Source organism: Eulemur rufifrons, chromosome 27, assembly GCF_041146395.1.
Source record: "Eulemur rufifrons isolate Redbay chromosome 27, OSU_ERuf_1, whole genome shotgun sequence".
Lineage (NCBI taxonomy): Eukaryota > Metazoa > Chordata > Mammalia > Primates > Lemuridae > Eulemur > Eulemur rufifrons.
Genome location: NC_091009.1, coordinates 29,033,557 through 29,052,561, shown reverse-complemented (window position 1 = coordinate 29,052,561; position 19,005 = coordinate 29,033,557). Strand labels below are relative to the sequence as shown.

The 19,005-nt window shown below is 50.1% G+C and overlaps 1 protein-coding gene across 1 annotated transcript in view; it reads right to left on the bottom strand.

Moving 5' to 3' along the window:
• PIK3C2B (phosphatidylinositol-4-phosphate 3-kinase catalytic subunit type 2 beta) overlaps positions 1-9,920 on the bottom strand; it is a 59,091-nt gene extending 49,171 nt beyond the window's left edge. The window contains exon 1 of the mRNA XM_069459355.1: positions 9,736-9,920. The gene's annotated coding sequence lies outside the window, so the exon portion shown is untranslated. The remainder of the gene's footprint in view (positions 1-9,735) is intronic.
• Positions 9,921-19,005: the final 9,085 nt, after the last annotated feature.

Here is a 19,005-nt window from a genome sequence, read left to right as displayed (position 1 = left end):
GGTGATACCAGAAACTGTCTTGGCCCCAGCCCTGTGCTCTCCCTCCACAATTGTACATCACCACAGATGTGCCAGAGCTCTGTCCTCAGAAGGACCCCAGGTACTGGTCCTGGATGATCACACACACAGTAGACAGGGCCAGCAGCCCCCACGTGGGGGTGCATCTGTGGAAAAGGTGAGGGGACTGCCTATGAGCCTGGGTCCAGGAGCCGACGGGCAGGGCCAGGCTGCGTGGGTGGTGGGCTGCCGGCAGCTGACAGCCACCTGCTCAGCTCTGAGGAGGCCAAAGGAAGTCAAGCAGAAAAAGGCCGAGCCAGCGTCCATGGGAACCGGCTAAGGCGCCCAGCAGCCCCCACACCATGCTGGGGGCAGCTCTTGGCCTCCCTCTGGACAGGGAGGCTCTGCACCACATGTCCACAAGCCCCACCCACTGTCCCTCTGCCACCACGGCTTTCCTAAACCAGCAAGCTAGACATGTGGTCCGGTAATAGAGCAGAATATCTTCACTTAATGCTAACTCCCAAATCAGGACAAGCCCTGATGGACTACTAGGGACCCAAAGCCACGGTAATCACATGAACTGCGCATGCGCCCAAACACCCCACCCCTTCCCCCTCGAACCCCACACCCATCCACACCGTCCCCCACATTACACACAGGCCTCACACCCTCCCCCAGCCCGTGCTTATTCTCCATACCCTGCTGCCCTCTCCATACACACCCTGCACCCCCACACCCTCCCCATACACACCCTGCACCCCTACACACCCTGCACCCCCACACCCTCCCCATACACACCCTGCACCCCCACACCCTCCCATACACACCCTGTACCCCCACACCCTCCCATACACACCCTGCACCCCCACACCCTCCCATACACACCCTGCACCCCCACACCCTCCCATACACACCCTGCACCCCCACACCCTCCCCATACACACCCTGTACCCCCACACCCTCCCCATACACACCCTGCACCCCCACACCCTCCCCATACACACCCTGCACCCCCACACCCTCCCATACACACCCTACACCCTCCCATACACACCCTACACCCTCCCCATACACACCCTATACCTCTACACCCTCCCCATACACACCCTATACCCCTACACCCTCCCCATACACACCCTACACCCTCCCCATACACACCCTATACCCCTACACCCTCCCCATACACACCCTACACCCTACACCCCTACACCCTCCCCATACACACCCTATACCCCTACACCCTCCCCATACACATCCTACACCCTCCCCATACACACCCTACACCCTCCCCATACACACCCTGCACCCTCCCACACACCCTACACCCCTACACCCTCCCCATACACACCCTACACCCTCCCCATACACACCCTGCACCCTCCCACACACCCTACACCCCTACACCCTCCCCATACACACCCTACACCCTCCCCATACACACCCTATACCCCTACACCCTCCCACACACCCTACACCCTCCCACACACCCTACATACACACCCTTCCAACTCATTCACTCCCTCATCAGCTCTCAGAGAAGAGCGGAAGCTGGCCTAGACCCCATAAGGTCACATTCTTAGTGTCATTGGCAAAGAAATCTCAGAAAAGAAGGATGAACCCGGAAGAAAAAGGAAAACAGGACCTCTCGGAGCCAGGGCATAGCTCTGGCGGGTCCCCAAGCTCTCTTCCTTCTCCGCATTCCAGCATGCCGGGCGCAGCAAGCCGGGAGCACCCTGGAGAGAATACAGGAAAGGAAGCTCGGACAGAAGAGCTCAAGAGAGCCTTTTCCCAAATGCCACCTGGCCGCTGGGCTCCCAGACACATGGGAAAGGAAAGGGCACCGGCTCTCAAGCAGCCCCCATCTTTCGGTGCAGAAAAAAGCAGAAAAATGAAACACCAAACATCTGATACTAATTTACACAGGCGTGTTAGAGACCAAGGTGTTAGTCCCTTCCAGGGATATTTGCATTTAAAAGGCAGTCTGAGGAAAGGAGTGCCCAACCCAAGAGGCCCTGGAAATGGTAAGATTTCTATTTTTTGCTGGGAGGAATGATCCATTAAAAGGCAGGTGGGTGGATCTCTAGCGTAGGGGGGAATCTCTAGCGTAGGGGTGGATCTCTAGCGTAGGCCGAGCCTCTCCATGCCCCCCACCCCCATCTCAGCTCCTGAGCCCAGCATCACTTGCCCCTGTGTAGAACACAATCCCCACCATCGCTACCCACCAGGCAGCCTGTCCCTTTAAGGCACTGACCCCTGCAACCTCTGGCCTTGACTATTCTTATCCAAGCCCGATCCAGGTGGCCACCAGGCCTTCCCCGGTAGCCACAAAGTTTCCCAGCTGGGAGCCTCCACTCTTCCTGGTACCAGGCTGGAAAGATATCCTGTTCCAGGGTCAGTTGAGGACACTGAACCCAGCAGGAAACCAAGGATTCTATTTTACCCAGGTCAAAGGAGAAACCTCACTCGGGGTGCAGGGCTCTAGGAGAAAACTGGGAAACGAGATACACTCAGATGTAGCCTCTCAGAGTCCCAGAATCCCCAATGACGGGAAGGGCACACCCAGATAGGGCACCAGGGAAGGGGCAGCAGGTGGTGGTCCTGAGGGTGCCAGACCACAGGGGATCCCTGCCAGGACACCCATGCCAGCCTGGTCACCCCCTAGACATGCCGGTTTCCCCTCAGTCCTGCTCACCTGCATGTGCAGCCTCATATGGACTCCCCATGCCCTATTTCCCCTTGACACCTGAGTCTTAGGGCCCCAAAGTCACGGCGACCACTGCAGGCACCTCTCCCTTCCTCCTGCTCTCTCTCTCTCTCCTTCTTTCTCTCCCCAACTTAAGACACTCTGAAGCCCTCCCTGGTTAACCTTTGCAACCTCTCCTCTCTTCTTTCATGCCCAGTGTCTCCTTAACGCCCTGCTGCTCTGTGTGTCACACAGATGGACATGGAAGCCCTGGCGTCTGGGGACAAGAGAAAATACCTTTGTCTTAGATGGTGTTAACCATTTTGCATCTCTGTGCATGGTGGGGTCGTCAAGATTTTCAAAGAAGAAAGTGACTTTGGCTGAGAGCAGGGGCCAGAGCAAGGAATCAATTAGTTTTGGTGTTGCTTTGTACATGCCCTGTCACCTTTCTCTGACCTCCTAATCCCAAATTTGCATAGGAATGTCCCAAGGGAGACAGAGTCTCCTTAAAATAGCCTTATACACTCAGCAAAGGGGACACTCAGCAGAGGGTGACCCACCTGGCACAGTGTAGCACACTTACATTGCGCCAGCCCCTTCTTCATGGGGCCCTTGTCCATGTGACCCTCACCCAGGGTCTCCCAGGGTAGCAACAGTCAGAGGCCATCCCGGCAGCCAATAGCTGACATTGCTTGTGGCCCATGGGTGCAGCCGCGTGTGGCTGTGAGTACAGGCCTACTGCATAGGAACCGTGCTGAAACACCTTCCGGCGTATATAAATGCCATCACAGGGTCTGTTGAATGAGTGCAGGCCACTGTCATGACAGGAGTGAGGGTATGACACTTTGTTTTGGTGAAAGGGAAAGAGAAGGGAGTCAGAGAAGAGGGGAGAAGGAAGGGAGGCTAAATGAATATGAGCATCACAGAAACAGAAGGAAGGAAACAGACCTTTTTTTCCCCCCACTGGTATTTTGTGCCAGGTATTGTCCTATTTATTCCTCATAACAATCCTTAAATGTGGATGTTATTATCCTTATTTTATGGATGAGGAAACTAGGAAACAGGAAAGGGATTGAGTAATTTGTTCAAGGTCACACAACTTGTAAATGACAAACCCAAGAGTCAAACTGAAACTTGTGTGAGCCCAAAATTCATGGTCTTTTCCCATCCTGCCATGGAAACCCAGGCATACCACATTTGGCCAAATGTTCAAGCTGATGTTGGTGATTGTTCTGAAACACCCCCATCCTCTCCCCCCACGCCCCAGAACACTTCACTTTCCCAGGTCACTCAAAAAAAAAAAAAAAAGGCAACTAAACAAATAAGCAAAACAAACGGCCCATCCTCCAGTTTTGTAGATAAGAAAACCAATGACCAGAGGCGGGAAATGACTTGTGTGAAGTCACATAGCTAGTCAATGGCAGAGGTGGGACCAAAGGTGGGAGTCCACATCTTTGGACTCTCATTCCAGTGCTCTTTCTAGACTGAACCGCTGAACCATACCATAACCAGTCTATCTCTCCCATTCCTCCCTTTTTTTTTCTTTCTTCTGGTTTTTTTTTTTTTTTTTTTTTTTTTTGCTTTGTTTTGTTTGAGGCAGAGTCTCACTCTGTTGCCTGAGTAGAGTGCCATGGCATCAGCCTAGCTCACAGCAACCTCAAACTCCTGGACTCAAGCAATCCTCCTGCCTCAGCCTTCCGAGTAGCTGGGACTACAGGCATGCGCCACGATGCCCGGCTAATTTTTCTAAGTGCCTCCTGTTTTGCCTTCCTTGTTGGAATCATCTGCAACGGCATAGTCAAAAGTGCACTCTGAGAATTTGCCCACTCTTCGGAACCACTCTCTATTTCAAAGTCTCTTATCACGGAACTGTATCTTCTCTCTCTCTCTTTTTCTAAGGCTAGTCAAGTGAAGCAGTGGGAGTAGAGAAGGAACAAAGAAATCTGTAACTAGTCATCAATGCGTTGTAAACACCATTGCAATCAGATTAGCCTCTCTCTTTTTTTAATGGAATTTAACTTATTTTTGAAATGTTTACTTTTTACTTATTAATATTATTTTTAGTTGATAAATCAAATTAATTGTATATAGTTATGAGATATCTATATTCTTTCTTAATTAAAAAAAAAAAATCTGCCTCCTTAAAGTCTAGAGTGAAAATCTGACGTCCCTGGCTATAGTGTTCTTTGGGAAAATATAGTTGCCTTCTCCCAGGTTCCCATAACATCCAATTTGCAGACAATCTCTCCTTTCTTGGTCAGAATTAAATCCACTCCACCTGTGCTGCTGTTCACTGCCACCTCCTTCACCCCGTGGAAGACGTAACAGCACGGCCATTCAGGAAGATGCTCTGCTTGCAGAAAAGCAGGGCTCTTGGGAGATGTCAGTGGTTGCAGGGCTCCGTCATTCCTATTATCTGGGCTCTCAGTTAGTTTGTGATCTGAGATAAGAAGAGATCACAGCTACTCCTTCAACCTGGCAAGGCAAACTATAGCGTTTCCTCAAAATGGGATCCCCTCGGCCCTCTGCCCTTTTTCTCTCACCCTTATGCCCACTGGTTTGCTGCAAAGGATACCAACCAGTCCAAGAGAAAGACCTGGCTGGAGAGAAAGCTTCCAGCCAAGCTTATTCCTGGTGGGCCTGGCCTAGCCCGGCGTGGGGCCCAGTGACGTGTGTGAAGCAGCTCCCATCCTGGGGACCCACCTGTTGTGGGGCGTGGGGGGTAAACTCACAACTGACAGATGCGGTGTGCACTGCACGGGGGAAGGGCACGCTTCTAGCCCTGGCTTGGGCGAGGCAAAGGCATTACATGTACCCCCATGATATTCTGAAATAAAAAAAAGAAAAAGAGAAGGAGATGATGCAGACTCTGACCTCTAGGACAGGACCCACAGGGGCAGAGATGTAGAAGCAGACACAAAGCATGGCAGGAAGAGCTGCCCAGAGGAAAAGAAAGCAGTGCCTGAGAGAAATCTGCAGGGGGGGATGACAACGATTAGTCTCGAAGTGACTAGAGTTCGCTAGGGTTAAAACAGGAAGGTTAGGAAGAAGGGAGTTAAGCAATGTTTTGAAGAAGGAATAGTGGTAGGAGTGATACAATTAAGGTAGAAGGATAATAGTTTTCCAAAGAGCCTTCTCCGAAACACTGTGAAGCCTCTACTATCGGGAAGGGGACGTGAATTGCTAAAGATTCCTTCAGCCACAGGTTGTTATTTCTGCCCCAGGACTCTGAGAACCTCTCTGCTCTCCCTTCTCTACAGGCTGAGGGGCCCTGCTCCCCAGAGCGAAAGCAGAAGAACCAGCGTGGTGGTTTGGGGTGAGTGGATTCCAGCACCAATGTTCTGAGGGAAGAGAATTTCCCAACGACAAAGCTACTAATGGGGTGGACACAAGACTCCAAAGCGCCGAAGGGTAGATCCTTTCACGGGTCACCTTATGATCTGTGGGTGAGCACTCAGTTCCATCATTGCTAGTGACCGTGTGACCTTGGGAGGGTCACTTCTTCTCAGGGAAGAGATCTTCCTGAGAAGGTCCTTTTTTTTTTTTTTTTTTTTTTTTGAGACAGAGTCTCGCTCTGTTGCCAGGGCTAGAGTGCTGTGGCGTCAGCCTAGCTCACAGCAACCTCAAACTCCTGGGCTCAACCCATCCTCCTCCCTCAGCCTCACAAGTAGCTGGGACTACAGGCATGCGCCACCATGCCCGGCTAATTTTTTTCTATATATAATTTTAGCTGTCCAGATCATTTCTTTCTATTTTTAGTAGAGACGGGGTCTCGCTCTTGCTCAGGCTGGTCTCAAACTCCTGACCTCGAGGGATCCTCCTGCCTCGGCCTCCCAGAGTGCTAGGATTACAGGCGTGAGCCACCGCGCCCGGCCCCTGAGAAGGTTTTTTTCAGTTCTAATGCTTGATGAGATCACAAGAAATGCAAGGATAGTCCCTCAAGTTTCATTTTATAAAACAGATGCAAAATAAAGCAGATATAGAAATACCAAAATAAGAAATCTGCCTTAATTTCCCCAGGGCACCCGAAATCCCAAACCTCATACTAGAGTTTCTCAGAAGGTGGCAAAATAACATGATCAGATTATCCTGTCTTCTCCTTCCTTAGAAGGTAGGGATAGAAATGAAAAAGCACAGAAAAGCAGGCAAGACAGGAGCCCAAGGAATTCACACATATGTGCCTTGACCCCCAAAAAACTGGGGATTAAGGAGGTACTAGGCTGGCCTGGGGTTGGGTGGAGGAAATTTATCCTCTTGGGCCCCTATCCTGGAGAAGTTTATTATCTAAGGCATAGCCCAGGCTGGTGACATGTTATGGGCATTCAAGGAATCCACTACAATGAATTCTGCAACTCAGCTGCGCCTTTGTGTTCTCCCATGACCCAATCTCTCTCTGATAGCGGCATCGAGGCAGTGAGCGCAGGCGATGGAGTGAAATTGCCTGCTTCAAATCCCACCTCTGTCATTCACTAGCTGACATCAGTAAGTGCTGGCTATTATATTATGTGCCAGCTCAGCACAGCCCTGCCTATTGGCAGCAGCCAGCCTCCGGAAGGTGTTTGTCCCTCCCCAATTCCCTACGAATAACATTAAGCAGCCTTTCCTTCTCTCCCAGTTCCCATTCTGCCAACCCTATTTAAAGAGAAATACCCAAGGAACACAGGAGTTACCTTGGTATTGTCACATCACTCTTCCCTTAGCCAGAAAGGAAGAGTTCCAAAGCATTCCTTACCCCATGCCCTGCAGACCCCACCCACCCCACCCCGACAGCTCTCCCTCCCTTAGGATGGAGGCTCCACCCAGGATGAATAACTAACATCGGTACAGTACTCTGCAGTTTTCAGAGGCTTTTGCTTACAGGACAAAAGCATGCATCCAGTTCACGGCAAGCAGTGTATTTCATCCTTAAAACAATCCTGTGAGCCATGGACACTTCCCCCGCCCCCCCATTTTACAAATATGCAAACTAAATCTTAGACAGGTTCACAAATTCCCATGCTCACATAGCTAGAGAGTAACTCACATCAGGACCCAAAGCTGGGCCTCCTGACACTGTTTCTCTACTATTTCACATTATGTCCAAGTTCACATCCTGGGAGCATCAGGAGCCTGCAGTTAGTGGCCAGTTACAACCCCCCAAAGGGAACTAAGACTCCTTCGTTTTTCTCCCTGCTGGCTCAGGCAGGGCTGTCCAGGCTGAAGGACCACAGACATGAGACACTTGCAAAGCCCCAGGCCTAGGAAGGGTGCAGACACCACTGAGAGGGAACTAAAGGCCCACAAGGGTGTGGAGTATCTGCCAGAGTGCTACCAGGACACGGCAAAGATCACAAGCATTCCAGACCACCAGACAAGCCCAGAGGAGCTCCCCAGGGAAAAGCCTAGGACTAGGGTCCCAGATAAACTGACCCTTCCTCACCCAGCACACCCCCTTGGCCCTCCCTCACCCATGCTTCCAGTGGACACAGAAATGGACAAGCTGCCTTCTGACCAGGGCTGAGAGCTTGATCAGACATATATACCCAAGCACACTCAGTAGTAAGCTCAGAGCCATGGAAATCAAACCCTGGGCTCACCCAAAGGCCAAAGGAGAGGCAGCCACAGCCTGGGCCCAGGGCTCCAGCTCAGAGCCACTGTCTCCTCAGACGCTGGCTGCCAGGCAGGGCTATAAAATGTGCCTCGACTTAATTTTTCCATGGACACAACCCCAGATGGGACTGCCAGGCTCCAGAGGAGCTGTGATTGATTCCAAAGGCTCATGGCCCCTCTGCTCTGGGATCGACAGCTGGAATGTGGGGAGAGGGTAGTATTTGGGGGTCAAGGCTTCCACCCCCAGTCCATTTGTCTTCCTAATATCTTTCCAAGGCCTAAAGCAGTAATAGAGCAAGTTTTCATTCAGGACTGATTCAGGGTTGGAATTCAGTGCAAATTGCTTACATCTGCCTGGCCACATCCCAGAGAGTCAGGTAGTTTAGAGAGAGGAGGAGCAGATTTGGCCCACTTCTGGGAGCCTGGGTAGCTGTGTGCTAAAGAATCTGATGCCATGCTGGGACCAGCCAGCCCAGTGTACAAAACTCCCCAACGGAGTTGAGAAAAAGCATCAGGACAGCCAGAGACAATAGGGATTCCATCCCAGGCATGACTGGTAGGACTGGGGCAGGGAAGCCACAAAGACCCCAAAACAGGGTCGGAGAGGGAGGGAGAGAAGTCTGGCCTGAAGGAGCAAGAGCAATGGCAGATAGAACACACACACACACACAATTTCCAGCTTTAGCCAACTAGGGTGTGTGCACTAACCTCATACATTTGGTAACCTCTTCCCACAGCCCAGGAGCCTGCCAAGCCCCTGGGCTCCCCACCCTATCCCACCCCACACCAGCTTGGCCGCCTTGCTTGGGTTTCCTTCTGCGATTGCTCCCCAACATCAAAGCCACCGCTGTCGGGAGCTGAAAATGAGAGACAAGTACAGGCCAGGAGAGTAGCGCCTTCCCTGAGCGCTGGGGAACTCAGGCCTGAGGGTCCCTCTCCCTCTTCCAAGCTTTCTGGCTCCTTTTGCTGCAGTATCCTTATAAGGGAGAAGCCAATTCCACCCTGTGCCTGGCTAAAAAATGTATATATTCCCCAGGCCAGATGCTGACTTTTCACCCACTGCACGGGAAGGCACTACCCCACCTCAGGACAGGTTTTGCTTTTTATTTCTCATCTTAAACAAACAAACCCAAAGCCATTGGTTGGTTCAGGTCGCCCAGCAGCTGGGAGCCAGGAAGTGTGTTTAGAGAGAAGGGGGTGGGGATGGGGGTGCCCGCAGCCCGAAAGGCCTCGAGGCCGCCGGAGCGGGGAGGGGGTGGGGGGCAACCTGCTCCGCGCCGCGGGCTGGAGCTCAGGCTCCCACGGCGTCCGCCGCTCGGCCCGCGCCAGGACCCTCGGTCGCTTCCATTGTTGCACCTCGGCTGTTGCCATGTTGGAGGGAGAGCCCCTCGACCTCCGCTCCTCCGCTCCGGGGGCACTTCGCAGACCCCGGGGCCGGTGCAACCGGCGGGCGCGTGTCCTACCTGTGCTCGCTGCTGGCTGTGCTGCAAGACCCGACGTGTCGTGTGCTCGGCGACGTGGGCTGCTCGCTCCGCGCCTCCGCGGCTCGCTCTGCGGCTCCAGGCGCCTCTTGCACCAGCGCGATGTGCGGCTGGCCGGTCGCACGCCGCTTCCTCCCGGCCGCTGCCGTCTCCCGGCTACGCGCCGGCCTCGGGGTCCCTGGGACAGGGGGAGAGGCAGCAGAGGGCGCGAGGACCAGCTGGGGGCGGGGGGAGGCAGTGCTCTCCGCCGAGAGCGTGCGCGAGCTCGCAGTCAGGCCACCCCGGGTGAGACAATAGCGGGAGCAGCGGGCGAGAGCGGAGAAGCCATCTCCCGGACACCCGGCGCACTGCACGGCGACGCGAGGCTCGGCCAGACCCTGCCGGACAGGCGGCCGCCGGCCCCGGCTCCAGCCGCAGCTCCGAATCCGCCGCGAGCCGAGGGCGGGGCGGCTGCTGGCACCCCGGCCGCCCTCCACCTCTCCCCTCCCCGCCCCGCCTCCCCTCCCCTCTCCTCCCAGCCCCTCCGACTCCCGCCCGCCTTGCCATTGCGTGGGGAGAGAGAAAGGCGCTGGCGTCAAGTTGTGCTCTGCAAACGCAGGAGCCAAGCTTTCCACTCCCCACTCGGGTGAGGGTTTTTGCAGATGGTCGTTACTTTTCCCTGCCGGAACCCCTTGCCTTGGGTCAGAGGAAAGCCATATCCTTCTGCTGGAAATGACTGTTGAGGTCCAGTTACCGGTTGGAGGAACTTACCCCGTAATTATGATAGCATGCCTGAAAGGACTCCTGTCTTGAGGGTGGCGGTGGGGGTGGAGGGAAGCGTCTCCACGCTCTACACACTTAGTCTCATTCCCTTTTCTATTTGCCTGGGGTGGGAGGGAGGGGACCTTCCGACCTGCAGCCCAGAGAAAATAGCAGTCAACAACCCGAGCGAGCGGGGAGGGGACGTAGAGGATTCTCCAACCCAACTAGGATAGGAAAAAAAAACTTTCATACAACATGTTATATTTTAAAATTAGACTCTAAATACCTTTCTTTGAGCAGTGGTCTCTAGAAGAATTTTCCTAAAGGCTCCACCCAAAAGAAACCAATAGTTGGCCAGCTCCTCGTTTGCATTTGGTTTGCATAATAACTATGATCTCTGATCTCAAAGTACATTGTCCTCAAAACGTGAATCTTGTTCTCCCCCACCGCCCTCCTGTCTTCTTTCTTTCTTGCCAGTCAGACCGCGAAGATCAACACCTGGTTCTGAGCCCCCCTCTTCTGCATCCCTTTCGGGCATGCAGGGTCTCCAGATACTCAGCCTCACTCAGATGCCCACGACTCCCAGCCAGGGTTCCCATGGAAACAGCTGCCAAACTTCCCCTTCCTTGGCCTCAAGGAAATATTTGTTAGGATGCTACTATTCCAGACTGTGTAGACTTCACTAGAGTATAAAAAAAAAGGAAAAAAAACCTTTGTATCCCTGTAAAATTTTGAAATAAAAAAAAATTTTTAATAAACCCTTACCCGATGGTCCTGAAAAAAAAAGAAAAAAGTGTCACAAAGTCCTTTTTAAAAAGATGTGGGCCTTTTAAAATTTTCTCATTAATGTGAAACTCTTCAATAAACCCAAATAGCATTTTCCAGGAGACAATGGTTAAAAGTCATCCTAGGCTGGTGTGGTGGCCCATGCCTGTAATCCCAGCACTTTGGGAGCTCAAGGTGGGAGGATCATTTGAGGCCAGAAGTTTGCGACCGGCCTGAGCAACATAGCAAGACCTCATCTCCACAAAATAAATAAATAAATAAATAAATAAAATAAGAATTAGCCAGGCATGGCAGTGCTTGCAGCCATAGTCCCAGTTTGTCGGGAGGCTGAGGCAGGAGGATCCCTTGAGCCTGGGAGTTTGAGGTTGCAGTGAGCTATGATGACACCACTGCACTCCAGCCTGGGCAAGAGAGTGAGACCTTGTCTCTAAAAAAACAAAATAAGTCATCCTAGAGTCATAGAAGGACAAAATGGGAAGAGACTCTAGAGCCCCATAAAAGATAACTATTTATTGAGAAGGGAATTTGAATAACTAGAGGAAATCCCACATGGGGGAGAAAGCAATATAAAAAGCGAATTCACAATTCAGACGGATTTCTTGGGAGATTGTTTTGTTCTTATATAAGAAGAAATCTGGGCAAATGCACAGGACCCTGAATTGCAGACAACCCTGGATGAGGCAATAGGAGAAGGCCATGAAAGGAAAGACCTAGGCTTGTGTATCTTGTTGAGGCTCAGAAATGGTACGCCAAAGTGAAGGCCTCAGAAGTAAAGTTCTTCTGTGATCTCCTGCCCTCCTGTCTCCAGCCCCTCATTCTTCTCCCTAGACAAGCCATAGAAACTAGAATTCCCCCAGGTGAGCCGTTGAAACCAGAAGCCTTTCTTGTCAAAGCCAGCTATAAACCCTAAAAATATTACTATTCCCCCACCTTTCTGTATAAGAGCTAGCCATAAAGAAATTCTCTGACCTACCTTAGGTCAGAAGACTCCCATTCCAGAAACGGTCCTGCCCCAGACCTGGGAAGAAGAAATACTACACAGAGAGGCCAAGAAGAATCTGAAGTGACAGGGCTTGCCAGGTTTCCTCAGCTCAACCTGCTAGCATTGGCTCCTACTCTGTGTCCCCCATACATGGCTGTCCATTCGTCACCGAACCTACACATAAAAATGGGTCATTTTTCTTGTATCTTTGGGTCTTAATTCTGAAGGCTGCCATGTCACATAAAACTATGATTATATAAATTTGTTATGCTGTTCTGTTACCTTGTCTTTTGTTACGGCAGTGTCTGCTGTGCCCTTATGATGGGAAGGAAAGCGATCACCCTCTTTCCTCCTCTGCGTTGTCTTCTCGACCCACTGCATGTGACCCTGGGGACTCCACTTCACCCTCTGCGCACCAAAGTAACATCAGCCTCACCTTTCACTCGGGGCCGTGGTGAAGGTGAAAGGAGAGAACGCAGGTGTAACACCTTGGTGACTCACTGAAGGCAGCCTGCTCTGCGATCCATCACAGTGGATAGGATGCTTTTCCTGATCCTCAGGAGCCGCAGGGGTTAAAAAACACCCCTTCATTCACTCACTCACCACTTGTTCACACTGCAGCTACTTATGGCACTTACTCTGTGTCTATCGTCAGGTCAAGCTCAGAAGCCTGAGAGAATAGTGGTCTCGGGGCCACTGGGGGCTGCAGTGAAAGGTCCGAAGTGCGGAACTGACAGGAGACAGGCTGGGGTAGCTGAGTGCAGGATCAGATCACAGGCTTTATAATGCATGTTGGTCAGGAGAAACATTTGGGAAAGAGAAACCAGGGAATGCAAAACGTTTTGATTTTGTAGGTGACAGAGAACCCAGGTGTGCACAAATGAAGCTGGAGAATGAGATGACCAAAAAAGCTTTCTGGAATATTACAGAGGAGGATGTAGAAGATGCCTGCTTGTTTTCCCTCTACCCCTCCAAGTCTTCCTGGCCCTCCGGCTTCCTAGTAGCGGCTGGCCAGTGGGGGCCGTGACCAGCTGAAGACAGGAGAATGGGGGAGGGGGGTCAGGGAGATCTGGATATCTGTTCTTCAGGATCCCTCTGTTGGGGTCACTGGGCTGGCTGCCACCCTCAACCAAAGACTGCAGCTTCCACTAGGTGGTTCTTTCTCCCTTCCTCTTCCCCTCCCCTCCCTCTCCCTATTTCTCTCTCTCTCTCTCTCTCTCTCTCTGGATTCAGCTAATCACTCCCTTCCTGTGACTTTTCAGGCCTGGGGGTAGAAACATTGCTTTGCTACTGGCCCCCGTGTATTTCACACTATTCCTTGTGGTTTTCCTGTACCCTTTATAAATCATCTCTTTATCTTTTAAACTGCTCAAATTACTGCTCAAGTTGAAGCGTGCCATTTACTTTCTGCCAGGACCTGGCCAGTGCAGCTCAGGAGTCTAGCCTGGCAGCGCAACACAGAGGCCACGGCTGCATTCCACGTGGGAGATTGGGGACTCTCAGAACTGTGCCAGAGATGTGGCCATGGGGATGGCAAGGAATGGATAGATACAGGAGATAGTTAGCAAGTCAAATCAATAACATTTGATAATGTATTGAATGTAGGGAATTAAAGACGGAGGGGAATCTAGAATCAATCCCCACTTGAAGCCTTAGGAATTGGTAGCAGGTGGTGCTGCTCCCTGAGTTAAGGATGATTAGTAAGACGGCCCACGTGTGGGAGGACTGATCCTGAGTTTAATTTTGGACGTGTTGGGTTCGAGGTGTCTGTGGAATGTCTAGGTGGGGATGTCTAGTAGACAGTGGATTTATGAAACTGACAACCCTAAGTAAGTGACTGAGGCAAAGATCTCAATCAATGGAGGTTTATTAAGCAAAAGTTTGAGGACACACCTGGAAAAAACCCAAACCACAGATACATCCATGCCTGTTTTTCCAAAGGGGGATTTGGGAACCTCAGTATTTAATGGGGAGAGGGCATACGGAAGGAAAGAGGAGGAGGAAGGGTGGGCAGTGAGGCAAATAGTTACATTCCTGTGAGGCCCAGGAAATCTACATTTTATATAAGGTAAGGTGAATTTGAAGAGAAAAAGGGAGTGATGGAAGAATCAATTATGTAGACGTCCCTGGGTAGGTAGAAGAATGATTGATCTTGTCTCTGTTCTGCATCCGGGAAGATAGACCTGTAATCAACATTGTTAGGTTGATCAAACAGACTTTAGTTTTAGGAGCTAAACTAAAGACCCCAAGTTACAATTTGCATGTCTTCCTTTATGGGAGGCTAGCAAAGAATTTCCTTATGAATGATCTGTGGTGGCACGCCTTTGTAGATGCCTGAGGCCTTCTACCTTTCCCTGGGGATCTGGCTAATGCATAATGTTAGTAACAGCTATTCATTTGGTAGGGAGTGTTGCGTGACTCAGCCTCCAGGCTTGACCTTCACCTTTGCATAAGGAGTGTGGGGGTGGATGGTCTTGGATTTTTATTTTTCTTTACAAAACTAAACTCAGGTGGGGTGAGAGCACACCAGGAATCCCAGCACTTTGGGAGGCTGAGGTGGGAGGATTGCCTGAGGCCAGGAGTTTGAGACCAGTGTGGGCGAGACCCCTGAGATACCCCACCCCCACCAACAATTAAAAATTGGCTGGATGTGGTGGCAGTGGCAGGGCGCATGCCTGTAGCCCCAGCTACTTGGGAGGCTGAGGCAGGAGGGGAGATCTCTTGAGCTCAGGAGTTCACTGTGATCATGCCACTGGCACTCTAGCCTGGGTGACAAAGTGAGACCCTGTCTCAAAAAAAAAAACAGAAACTAAACTCAAAGTAGCGGGGTGTAGACAAGTGATGGACTAGTGTTACCAGCTTTGGACTCTAGGTTATAGGTGGTGAGTGAAATTAGGGGCATGCATGAGGTCACCCAGGTGGGTATAAAAAGGAAGGAAGAGGCCTGCAAAAGAAATCCAGAAGAAAAAACCAAGGAGGTAGAAAAAAAAACTGGAGACCACAGCGTGTCAGAAACTAGGGTGGGAGGAGGGTGTCAGGAAAGAGTGACTGGATAACAAATGCAGTGGGAATATCCAGGAAAGTGGGGATGGAAATTGCCCCATGGGCTGGCGGGAAAGTCCCTGGAGTGTGTGGAGTGTGAGCAGTTGGGTGGTCGTAGTTAAACCAAGCTCCAGAGGGTTAAAGAATAAGAGACACACTCTTTCTAGAAGCTTGGCAATTAGAGGGAGAAATATAAGACAATGGGTAGAGGGAAATGCAGGATCAAGGGGGAGAGTCTTGTTTTTTTCTTTTTGAGATGGGAAAGGCTTAAACATGTTCATATATTGAAAGGAACATCAACAAGAGAGAGAAATGGTGATGAATGAAAAATGTCCCAGAAGAGGTGAGAGGACATGGGACCCAGGTGTAGGAGGGTAGAGTTGCCTCAGGTATCTTTGAGAGGGCAGGTGCATTTGTAAACTGATAGACCTAGAGGCTAGATGTTGGTTGCTGCTTAATAGTCTCTAAGCCATGTGCTGAGAAAGGGTCAAGATGGGATTGGGAATCTAAGGAAAGTGGTTAAGATTAAAATAGTCACTGAAAGGAGTGAGAGCTGTAGCTCCTTAGAGAGAGAAAATGGAATTGTCGGCAGAGCTGAGGCTACAGCTGGCATTGGATAGTCTAATATGTTGTGGCTACAATCTGAATGTTTTCATTTTCTTTTGCAGTGCTTGGAAGCCCAGACATAGAACATTAGGTCAGGGTGGGGGTTGCAAAATAGGTACAGTGGAGGCACAAAGGGGAAAGGGGGCTCCTGACAAAGGAGAAGGTGCCCAAGGAGGGAAGTGAAGCTGAGCAAAGGCTGGGGATCTTGAAGAGGGGGGAGTAAAGGGACAGGGCTACCTCTAATCTTATTCCCTCTCCAATATTTTCTTCAGCTCCACAGCCAGAGGGATCTTTCCAAAGCAAACATCTGCTTCCCTTGCTTAAAATCCACTAGCATGTACGGCATGAGATTTTTGGTTTTGGTTTTTACACATCTGTATTCCTAGAGCCTAGAACAGTGCATGGCATGTAGCATGTGCTCAGTAAAGTTTTGTCAAATGAATAAATGGATGGCTCTCTATAACTCTTTTTTTTGGAAACAGTTTCATTCTGTTGCCCAGACTAGAGTGTAGTGGTACATTCATAGCTCACTGCAACCTCAAACTCCTGGGCTTCAGGGATCCTCCTGCCTCAGCCTCCCAAGTAGCTGGGTCTACAGGTACATACCACCAAGCCCTGTTTTTTGTAGAGACAGCCCTGTTTTTTCACTCTTGTTCAGGCTGGTCTTGAAATCCTGGCCTCAAGCAATCCTCCTGCCTCAGCCTACCAGAGTGCTAGGATTACAGGTGTGAGCCACTGTGCCCCGCCCACTATAACTCTTAAGGTTTGAACTCCCAAAGAAAGTCGACCAGGGCTCTCATAATTGGCCCTTGCTTTTCACTCTAGACTCAGCGGATGAGGACTTTGTCTTGTTCATCCCCATATCCCTAGAATAGCACCTGCCATAGAGTAGTCAATAAACGTGTGTTAAATGAATAACCTCCCACATTCTTTTTTTTTTTTTTTTTTTTGAGACAGAGTCTCACTTTGTTGCCCAGGCTAGAGTGAGTACCGTGGCGTCAGCTTAGCTCACAGCAACCTCAGACTCCTGGGCTTAAGCGATCCTACTGCCTCAGCCTCCCGAGTAGCTAGGACTACAGGCATGCGCCACTATGCCCGGCTAATTTTTTCCTATATAGATTTTTAGTTGTCCATATAATGTCTTTCTATTTTTAGTAGAGACGGGGTCTCGCTCTTGCTCAGGCTGGTCTCGAACTCCTGACCTCGAGCGATCCACCCGCCTCGGCCTCCCAGAGTGCTAGGATTACAGGCGTGAGCCACCGCGCCCGGCCAACCTCCCACATTCTTAAGAAAACTCTATACTTTGGCCTTATTGAACTCTCTGCAGTTCCTCGAGTACACAGTAGTCTCACCTAGGGAACTTTCTACAAGCTTTACCCACTGCCTGCAAAGGGCCTCCTACTTCCAATCCCCATCTCTATCCTCTTCCCTTTATGTGGCTGTCTTTCCACATGTTGGCAGAATAATGGCCTCCCAGAGGAGGAAATGTTCACTTCCTAATCCTGAGACCAGTGAATGCATTATCTTACATGTCCAAAGGATTTTACAGATATGATTAAGTTAAGGACCTTGAGATTGAGAGATTTTCCTGGATTATCCAGGTGGGCCCAAGCTAATCACACCAGTCCTTAAAAGCTGAGAACCCTTCCCAGCTGAAGTCAGATCTCTCTGACTTCATGGGTTGTGATGAAGAATAGTCAGAAAAATGCAGCATTGCTGGCTTTAAAGTTGGAGGATGGAGGTCTTGAGCCAAAGAATGTGAATGGCCTCCAGAAACTGGAAAGGGCAAGGAATGGATTCTGCCCTAGAGCCTCCAGAGAGGAACACAGCCTTGCTGATACCTTGATTTTAGCCCAGTGAAACCCACACTGGACTTCTGATCTACAGAAGTATAAGATAATAAATTTGCATTGCTTTAATCCACCAAATTTATGGCCATTTGTTACAGCAGCAATAACAAACTAATATACCCTATAACTAATTCTCCAGGAAGCTTCCCTAGAGTGCCTCCTGAGAGTATCCAGAGACACCCAGTAGCTACCTGGAGTGTAACACTAATCACAGATGTTATCGTTGTTTGTCTACTTTTTTTCTGAATTGGGGAGGGGACAGAAGAGGAGGGCAATAGACCATAAGCTCCTTAAAGATAAGAAAATCTCTATTGTGTTTACCTTTGAATTTCTAGGCCTAGTTCATTGTCTGATTCAAAGCTGGTACTCAATAAATTCTTGGTGAATGGGTGAACGAATGAAGACGTGGATCTAGTGTACAGGAAGAAAGAGTGACTGAGTTGGAGAATAAAAAGTCTGGGAGTTTAATATTTCAGTGGTAACAATAAGAACTAGGTTAATGATCAGGGAGCAGCAAGTGGCTAAAATCAATGGGACAAGGTGATGGAATCTGTTTACCTGTGCTATTAACACATTCTCTCAGAGTTCAGCTCTAGGCTAGGACTAACTAATCTGTAAAACAAATTCAAGCTAGAATCAAAAAACTCAATGTCTGTAACATTTTATTTTAAAATCCTTCAGTAGACTTTTTTTTTTAGAAAGATTCAAATATCATTGAGAGATGAATGGATACTGGAGATTGGGTAGGGGTGCTCTGTAGATGTTTTGTGACTAGGTTGACTTCTTCAATCCTGTGGCTTTTACTGGCTTTGAAGTCAATCCTGTTTCCCCATACCTTTTCAGTGACCCACAGCACTGAGGGCTGCAGAGTTCAGGGAGTATTTATTTATCCCAGCGTCTGAGCTCTTGGTGCTGTGAAGATTCTTGGGCTGCTAGCCCCCTATATTTACAGAGAGAAGGGAGATAGGAGAGGGGTTGGAGGGCCTATCTGAAACCCAGGCTGCTCTAGTTTGGTGTCATTAGGCCAAAAACACCATCAGAGGCTTTTCAAAACAACTTCTCTCTGCTGTGCATCTTCCTAGTACTTTGTAATGGTCTCAGCTCCAAAGACTGTTCATAGTGATGATAGAAGACTGGGTCTATGAGTAGTCAGCTATGCTTGGTGTTAGCTGGAGAGTTCTAGGAAGGCTCCACAGCTCACCCCTTGTCCCCCTCAACCATACAGAGTTGATGCTGATTTTTTTG